We start from the raw sequence: 9,846 nt of genomic DNA on the forward strand, positions 1-9,846 counted from the left end.
GCTGAGGAACTGAGGGGCTGAGGGGCTGAGGAACTGAGGGGCTGAGGGGCTGAGGGGCAGCCGGGCAGGGTCCCTGCCGCAGGGTCCGCTGCACATCACGTGGCCGAATCCCCGGGTGCTTTCTCTGCAGCTGCCCAGCCAGTTGTTTTCTTACTGTGAGCCTCGTGGGCTGCTGCTCGGCGTCCTTTCTCACGCTGTTTTTGCATTCTATTTGGTAAGTATTTTATTTAGGGTATTTTACTGATATAACTGAGGATGAATTGTGTTTTACAGTATTTTATTTTATTATGCGTTTTCTCCTAGATTTTGGTATCATTTTTATGCTGACAAAATGATTCAACATTTTGGAAACTTTCCTAAAGCTGATAAAATAGCTTTTATATGATCTTTTTCTTGAGGTAACAAAATAATTTACTTTGAAATGTCTCAGCCTAACGACTTTTGTGCCTTTGTTGTTTTGTGCAGAGGTGGGAAGACTCCTTTGCATTTTGGTGTAACTTCTGTGTTAATGTTTTTGTTGTTTTGCAAAATCACTTAGTTATCAGCATTTTCCAACTTAGAGTTAACATGTACCATTTTGTGATTTTTAAAATGTCTTGTATGTCTCTCTTCGTTTGTCATATTTGGAGTTGTCTTCATTTTTTTCATCATTAAAGTAGGAATTTATTGAATATTCCAATAAGACTGACGTTTTACTTCATCTCCCAGGCATTCATTTTTCAGTGTTATTCATTGATTTCTCCATGTTCATTAATATTGGGAATAATTTTATATAAATTGATTATTGCTATGTTACAAGTTTACTGACAACATTCTCTGTGTTTAGTATTTTAATGTATTTTTCTATTAAATATACTTTAGTCGCTTATACCGTATTTAGGTTTAGCTTATTTTCCTGATTTTAGACCCACTAATTATTAACTGGAATGCTGATAATTTTCCTTAAGCTTCAATTGTTGATTATTTATTCATTTATTTATGACAGATGAGCATAAAACTACTTCATTATGAAGATTTAATGATATATTGAGTAGATATTTTATACTAGGTGCTTGGACACAAGCACTCTTAAATAATTGTTATTATATTTTTTCTAACTGTTTTTGACATAACAAAAGTGCATTTTTAATTTTTTAATTTAGTTGTAATAGACTTTAGGATGTTATGGTCCAAGATTCTTTTGTTATCTGTTTTTTAACCACATTGTATATTCTGTTGTCATTATATAATATTAACACGCTATGTTAATCTGCTAGGCTGTTATAACAAAATACTATAAACTGGGTGCTTTCAACATTTATTTTTCACAGCCCTGGAGGGTGGGAAGTCTGTGACCAAGACAATGGCCAATATGGTTCTTGAACAGGCTTTCTGGCCTGTTCTTATAAGGGTGCTAATTTCATTATAAGGACCCCAGCCTCATGACCTCATGTAAACCTTATCTCCTTCAAAGGCCCTATTTCCAAATCCCATCACACTGAGAGTTAGATCTTCAGCATATTAATTCTGGGGGAAACAAATGTTCATGCCATAACACACACCCTTTGTTTCTACTTCCACAGTTGTTTGTTTAATTTTATTATAATATTTTGGAGGAATGCCCTAATTATATTTTGGGTACTTATTAATTTTTTAATACAAACTCTGTTTTACAATATTTTATTAAGCAGTGAAAATGCTAATAAAGTCATATAGTAGTTGCTTCCTATACTATATGTATCTTGTGATAGTTCAGAAAGACAGATTTTGCATAATATACGTAATGCTATCATTCAAACATCTTTAATAAGATCAGAAAAAGAAGAATGTTTTTCATGTTCAACCAAACTAAGGTCCAAATCCTCAAATACAAGAACTTAGATATTTGTAGTCAGGTATTCAACTGTTTAATTACAGTACACCTGGAACACACATTTTAGTCTCAGTTTTCATATCAGCAGGGCATTGACAAAGTGTATTTGTCTAACAGCAAGTCCAAGCATTAGCTTTTGATAGCATCTGAACCCAGTTCATCATTTCTGTTGTAAGCCAGTGAGTTAGAAGGAACTCACCACAGTCTGAGTTCCAAATTAAGAGTCCTTTATTGATTCGCCGGTGACTGAGAGACAGCTAACGCTCAAAATTCTCTTGGCCCTGAGGAAGGGGCCTGATTATCTTTTATACCTTGATTTAGGTAGGGGAGGGGAGTACCTAGCTGAAATGGAATTTTACAGAAGCAGAAAAGCAGGTTAGAGGAAGGGGCTGCAGGCACACAGGTGGTCCAAGAAGGGGGACAATCAGGCTCCTACACAACAATCAAAGGGAAACTTTTTTCTTACAATAGCAAGGGGGAGGTATGCCAAGCAGGATGCCATTACAATGGTTACAAGTGTTAAGAATAGTACATTTCAATGCCTCTAAGTGCAGCATGACCCAGTTATGCACCCAAAGGGGCTGTGGTAAGGAGGGGGAAGCCAGATTGGAGTTTACAGCTAAAATGGAGTCAGTTATGCTAGCCCAGGGTAGGTTATTACACTGTGTATGCTTAAGTGTCCAGACAAGCATTCTCCAATACTTTTCCTGATGCTGGAAATGTTCTCTATGCTACAAAATAGGCTAACTACTACCCACATGTGGCTTTTGAGAACTTGAAATGTGGCCAGTGTGACTAACTGAATTTTTATATTATTATGATTAATTTAAATTTAAATGTAGTAGCCATATGTGGCTATGGGACAACATGCTTCTAGGTCATTATCACTGGTGTGTAGATACATCAGACAGTTCACAGAAGCCTCACACTTAACCCCATTCTTCTTAGTCTGTATCAAAGCATGGGGCCTGCTACTTTATCTCCCTATACTTTTGAGTTATCACTCATTTTTTACCCTAACATAACTCAAAGTAGACAGTATGCCAAAAATTATAGAAAACTAGTGACAAAATCAGTAACTTAGCAGTTTTCCTTGAACTCTTTGAAGTGGTTCAATAAATAATCTTGTGGGGTTTTGTTTGTTTTTTGTTTTTTTAATAGAGTCTGGTTGTTGCCCAGGCTAGAGTGCAATGGCGTAATCTGGGCTCACTGCAACCTCTGCTTCCTGAGTTCAAGCGATTCTTCTGCCTCAGCCTGTGGTGTAGCTGGGATTACATAATCTTGTGTTTTTAGTATAATCTCTATATTGATTTTATTATCTTTAAGATGATAACACTAGAAAGACCTACTTCATATTATTTTATTTTTTTAAGACACGGTCTCAAAAAATAGACTCAGTCACTGAGGCTGGAGTGCATTGGTGCTAACAGGGCTGTAGCCTCAACCTCTCAGGCTCCAGTGATACTCCCACCTCAGCCTCTGAAGTAGCTGGGACTACAGGTGGGTGCCACCAAGCCTGGCTAATTTTTATAGAGACAGGGTTTCGCCACGGTGCCCAGACTGGTATCTGATTCCTGAGCTCAAGAGATCTGCCCACCTCAGCCTCCAAAAGTGCTGGGATTACAGAAGTGCGCCACTGTCCCCGGCCCTCTATAATGTTAAATTAGTCAGCTGAAGTAATGCATGCATCATACCATATCATGTTTTATAAAGCATGAAGTCAGGAAAATAAGGTGGTTAAGAGAATGAACTCAGAGGTGAAACTGTGCTGCAAAAAGTTACTTTTGGTAAGAAGACCAACACAGGTAATAGAGGATAAAATGGTCTTTGAATTATTTACAGTGTTTTCATGTTTACAAAAATGTTTCTGTTTGCATTTAATGTAAAGGGGAAATTTTAAAAGAACTATTTTAAATATAAAATATATCATCACATTTAAAAATTTTTTATTATACTTTAAGTTCTCGGATACATGTGAAGAATGTGCAGGTTTGATACAGAGGTATACACATGCCATGGTGGTTTGCTGTACCCATCAACCCTCCATCTACATTAGGTATTTCTCTTAATGCTATTTCTCCCCTAGCCCCCACTCCCCAATAGGCCCTGGTGTGTGATGTTCCCTTCCCTGTGTCCCTGTGTACTCATTGTTCAACTACCACTTATGAGTGAGAACATGCAGTGTTTGGTTTTCTGTTCCTGTGTTGGTTCCTCTGCAAGTTTTCCAAATAATATTAACATCTATCTTTGTCTGTCACCATTGTGTCAATATTTTTGTGATCCTATAAAATTTATAAGGCCAAGAAGGATGCTTTTGCTTTTGCAATGCAAAAAAAAAAAAATGGCCAAACACAGATACAGATGATATAGATAGATAGGGGGTTGCACTTTGAAATTTATTTTACTAAGGGACTTGTTTCACTTCAAGTTTAAAATTATTCTGGTTTTAAATTTAACACATGATAAACCTTATAGAATGATAACACAATTGTACATGTTATAAACTCACAGCATTTATCAAATGATGAACCAATTATTTTGTGTTTGAGGTTGGTATTATTTTTCTTTAACTGAGACTTCAATTCTCAGTAAATGAGAACAGTTTTTATACAGAGGGGCCATGCCCTAATACCACCACATGCTAGCATTGTTCTCAGACTGTGAGGTTCTGCCCTCCCCAAGCCAGGATGAGAATTTTATTTCTCACACTGTTCTTGCTACTTGTTTGTGTCGCTAATATCCCCCAAAAGTTCATTTTATGCTGTTTGTTGTTCTTTTACATTTAATACATGTATCAAAAAGTTAGCTTCATTTTAAAAATAAAATTGTATGCTATCTTTTAATCTGTGTCCCTATAAAATAATCTTGATCCGTATACTTTTGTTATTACAGGCAGAACAGGATAAACTTTCTCTTTCTGGAATAAATGCCATGACCACTACTCTTTGAGCATTTTTTAAAAATTATTTTTTAAACAGAAATTTATCAGCCAGGTGAGGTGGCTCACACTTGTAATGCCTGCACTTTGGAAGGCCAAGGTGGGCAGATCACAAGGTCAGGAGTTCAAGACCAGCCCGGCCAACATGGTGAAATCCCATCTACTCCATCTCTACCCTACAAAAATTAGATGGGTGTGGTGGTGGGCACCTGTAATTCCAGCTACTTGGGAAGCTAAGGTGGGAGAATCGCTTGAATCCGGGAGGTATAGATTGCAGTGAGCCAATATTGTGCCACTGCACTCCAATCTGGGCAACAGTGCAAGACTCTGTGTCAAAAAAAAAAAAAAAAAAGAAAAGAAAAGAAATTTATCTAACATACATTAACCAAATTTTTTTTCACAATAACCACATTTCTTTTAAGAGAAAAATTAAATATTTACCTTCTTTTATCAAGAATCCTCTGAATATAAAATATTTATTTTTTTAACTTTAGAAGAAATTGAAAAATATCTACATGTTACTAATCTTAAAATACTCTGGGTTTATATGGTGTTAGCATGTTTATATGGTTTATATGGTGTTAGCATGTCTTCCAAATTTTAAGGAATAGGTATTTAAATGGCATGCACTTTGTTTTCAAACTTAGAAAATGTTTCAACCTTTTGGCTTGGCATGGTGGCTCATGCCTATAATCCTAGCACTTTGGGAGGCCGAGGTGTTCCAGACCAGCCTAGGCAACATGGTGAAACCCCATCTCTACAAAAAAACTACAAAACTGTCCAGGCATGGTGGCACCACCTGTAGTCCCAGCTACTTGAGAGGCTGAGATGGGAGGTTTGCTGGAGCTGGAAAAGTTGAAGCTGCAGAAGGTAAAGTGTTGAGGCTAACAGATGGTAAATATTTAATTTTTCACTTAAAAGAAATATTGGTTACATTGAAAAAAAATTGGTTAATGTAAGTTAGATAAATTTCTGTTAAAAAAAAAAATTAAGTCAGCCTTGTTAGCACCACTGCACTCCAGCCTGGGTGACAGAGCAAAACCTGTCAAAAGAAAGAAAGAAAAAGGAAGGAAGGAAGGAAGGGAAGAAAGGAATAAAGGAAGGAAGGAAGAAAGGAGGAAGGGAGGAAAGGAGGGAAAGAAAACAAAGAAAATGTTTCAAGCTTCACAGTAGCAAAGCCACTCTGTGATGAATAAACTATAGAACCAAAACAAAACAGTATTCTAACAACCAATCTAACCAAAAATATAATGATAAACTTCTGATCTGAATATAAAAAGCCAATTTTAATAATATAGTATGAAAACCCCACAGAGGTCAAGTAGGATGTTTTATACTTGTAGTTCCTATACCTTAACTACTATACTAACAGGCCACTTGCAGTAAAGGCGGGCAGAAAGCTTTCTTAGCCGTATTTTGGATGCAAATACTGCACCCTGAGGTGGTGTGGCCTGCCTGAAAGCCAGGTGGGGCTGGCGGCCGGCAGAGAAAGGAAAATAAAATGTTTTTCATGTCAGTTTAAAACTGAGCTCGCAGCCACTGGGCCGGCTGTGAGTTCCCCGCCCCTGCGGCTTTTGGTCGCCTTGACACAGGGACATTGAAGAGCATTAAATTCCTCTCTCCCTCCTCTCTGTCTCTCTTTATATTCTCTCTCTCTCTGTCTCTATTTTCTCTCTCTCTCTCTGTCTCTGTCTCCTCTCTCCTCTCTTTTCTCTCTTGTCTGTCTACTTTCTCTCTCTCTTCTCTGTCTCCTTTCTCTCCTGTCTCCTCTCTCCTCTCTGTTCTCTCCCCTCTCCTCTCTTCTCTCTTTCTGTCTCCTGTCTCCTCTGTCCTCTCTGTCTCCTATCTCCTCTCTGTCTCTTCTCTCCTCTCTTCTCTCTGTCTCCTCTCTCCTCTCTTCTCTCTGTCTCCTCTCTGGTATAGGCCAAGGGAACAGGTGGAAGGGGCCAAGGGTAAAGATAGGATTCTCCTAAGAAGCCCGAAAAAGGCCAGTAGTAAGTCTTGTAAAGGTTTTGCCAGTCAGTCTCTATTAAACTGTGGCAGCCTACTTCCCAACGGTTGGGATGGTGCCAATATGATGACCTGTGGTGAGTGTTTGGGCAACACCCATAACAACACCGAATTTTTCTTGACAGAAGAGACAATTACTCCCTCTTCACCCTAAACAGATGAAGAGGCCTGGTAGTTTCTTATTTAAGGTTTAATTTCCTAAAACAGAAAAAAAAAAAAAAAAAAAAAAAAAACTACACCCAAGTCATCGGGGCAGAATTTTCTCTCGGACATGAAAAAGAGGAAGAATGAGACCTCAAAGATGGAATAAGAAGAAGAAAAAGAAAGAGAACAGAGTTATTTCCAGGAGTGTAAACTTAATCAGAGTTCCTTGAAGTCAATGGTTACTTAGCCAATAGAGAATATTATTCACCTCAAGAGTAACAGGTCTAAACCACTGTATATCAGCCAACAGGAGTCTAACAAAACTGGTGAATCTACAGTAAAGACAGAACCACATATAGGCTTGACAGACAAAGGATGGGTGCCCCTAGATGGGAGACCAGTTTGATGCCTGCCCAGCCACATGCCCGTAGGGATATTTCAGGATGTCTTGGCTAAGGTGTACCCATATAAACCCCGGGCCTGGTCACCTCGGAATTTTTAGTTCTGAGATGAATCACTGTTATGCCTTATGATGCTCCCATGGAACCATTGGTGAAGGCCCTCACAAGCCCCAGCCAGGCCTTCGGCACCCCTATGGCAGCCCACAGTTGGAAACTTACTGTCAGCAGGCAGGGGCTTGGTTTAAGAGATGGCGGCAGAGGAAGCCTGGTTTGGATGTGGACTTGGATGCCCTGTGGGTATCAGTCCTGCTGACACTTTGGCCCGAAATAGATCCGGTGCTGAGCAAGCAATGTATGCCGGCGCCTCAGTAAGTCCATCTGCACAGTGGGGAGCATGGAGGGATGGGTTTGGCCTTTACTTCTGCTTGTTCAGTCCTTCAGCTCGCAGAAGGGATACTAGTCCATGCAGGTGACCTCCCAGAACGGGTTAATTAAACTTTATCACTCACTGTCCAAAAAAAAAAAAAAAAAAAACCCTTCCCTTCTCCATGGGTGGGCCTTTTGCCTCCACCTCTGCAAAAGCCCAACCTGAGGTCAGAAACAGACCGAAAGACCATTTTGGTTTTACAAAATGCAAAGGCTGGAGTGAAAAATATGAAGGCTACTAAACCAACCATAAATTCCAGAAAAAAATACCGCTTTCATAAAACTTGCTCCCGTGTGGTCCACAGAACACCCAAAGCCAAAAAGAGTTGAAAGTTCAGAAAAAAAAAGTTATCTCAACAGACTGATGCTCATGAAGAGGCCTCTGTTCTCTGAAGCAAAGAGCCTCATAAGTTCCCCTTCAGAAGGGGCTTTTTCATATTTAGCAGACTGGAGTATTCAAAAAAAATCCTTTTCTAGAAGTATTTGCTCCTTCAGAACATTTTATAAAAAACACTAATGTAAAAAACACCACCACAGGAAATGCCTTTGAAGAAAACATTTTTATGGAAAACACTACTATGTCAGAAGGCACCATCTCTGAAAACACAACCTACAATAATCCTCCTGAGGCAGATTCCGCTGGGACTGCATTCAACTTAGAGCCAACTGTTAAACAAACCAATGAAACACAATGGGAATACAATGACCTGGGCACTGACCTGTTCCCCAAGCCCAAAAACTTCAATTACCCATTGTTCTAATCCCCAGGTGATCAGTTTGAAATTCAGCTAAACCAGCAGCTACAGTTCCTCATCCCTAACAACAATGTGAGAAGGCCCATATCTCATGTTATCCGGACCTTGAAGATGGACTGCTCTGAGACCCAAGTGCAATTAGCATGTGCTAAGCTCATCTCCAGGACAGGCCTCCTGATGAAGCTTCTCAGTGAACAGCAAGAAGTAAAGGTGTCCAAGGCAGAATGGGATACAGACCAGTGGAAAACAACTATATCAATGAGAGCATGGAAGCCCAGAGTGAACAGCAAGAGCAGAAGTCAAGTGAGCTCACCAAAGTTGTTCCAGGATATGGCTACAACAACAAACTCATCTTGGCAATATCTGTGACTGTAATTGTAACAATTTTAATCATAATTTTCTGTCTCATTGAGATTTATTCTCATAGAAGGGCATCAAAGGAAGATGAAGAAGGATCCTCAAGGGGCCTTTCCAGATTTCTGCCACACAGGACATGCTCATCTCAAAGTGCGACTCAGGGTGGCTTTTTCTTATTAAGATGGCCGCTCTGGCTTAGGGATACTTACAGACCTCTCAGTGCCACACGTGTGAAAAACATGACACAGAAGCTGCAGGACAAGTAGTCTTCCAATGAGGATGAGATCTTCAACAGGGACACTGGGGACAGTGAAGCCCCAACAGAAGCTCCAACAGAGAAGACTCCAACCGGAGAGTCCACTGCTGAGGGGGAGGAGAGTGAGACCCTGCTGTAGAAAGAGAACACAGAGTGACCCCAGCCCACCTCAGGCCTCCTGAAAAATATTATTTTTCTCATAATATAGTTAATTCTAGCAATGCAGTAAGATATTTGAATGTGTAGTTAAATATATTTATGCAGAAATAACAAGGGCCCATCAGAAAGAAAAACAGTACTGAAGCCAGCGGCCCACACACCCACCAGAGGCAGCAGGCAGGGGAAGCACAGGGCCATCTTGCCCTCCCTTGTTTCCCAGTCTAATTAGTCACCCAGACCTGAAAACATACCCTCAGATATGATGAAATCTCTGAGTACTTGCTTGTTCGTAAAGGATTTATTTCTCCTTCACTTATGAAGCTTAGTTTGGCTGGATATGAAATTCTGGGTTGAAAGTTCTTTTCTTTAAGGAAGTTGAATATTGGCCCCCACTCTCTTCTGGCTTATAGCGTTTCTGCTGAGAGATCTTCTGTGAGTCTGATGGGCTTCCCTTTGTAGGTAACCTGACCTTTCTTTCTGGCTGCCCTTAACATTTTCTCCTTCATTTCAACCCTGGTGAATCTGACGATTATGTGCCTTGGGGTTGC

At 39.7% G+C, this 9,846-nt stretch overlaps 1 pseudogene; it reads left to right on the forward strand.

Moving 5' to 3' along the window:
* The first annotated feature begins 7,891 nt into the window (after positions 1-7,891).
* LOC116547228 lies at positions 7,892-9,345 on the forward strand (annotated as a pseudogene).
* The last annotated feature ends 501 nt before the right edge of the window (positions 9,346-9,846 follow it).

The sequence above is a fragment of the Sapajus apella genome, unplaced genomic scaffold (assembly GCF_009761245.1).
Source record: "Sapajus apella isolate SASKATOON/1434 unplaced genomic scaffold, GSC_monkey_1.0 scaffold2427, whole genome shotgun sequence".
Lineage (NCBI taxonomy): Eukaryota > Metazoa > Chordata > Mammalia > Primates > Cebidae > Sapajus > Sapajus apella.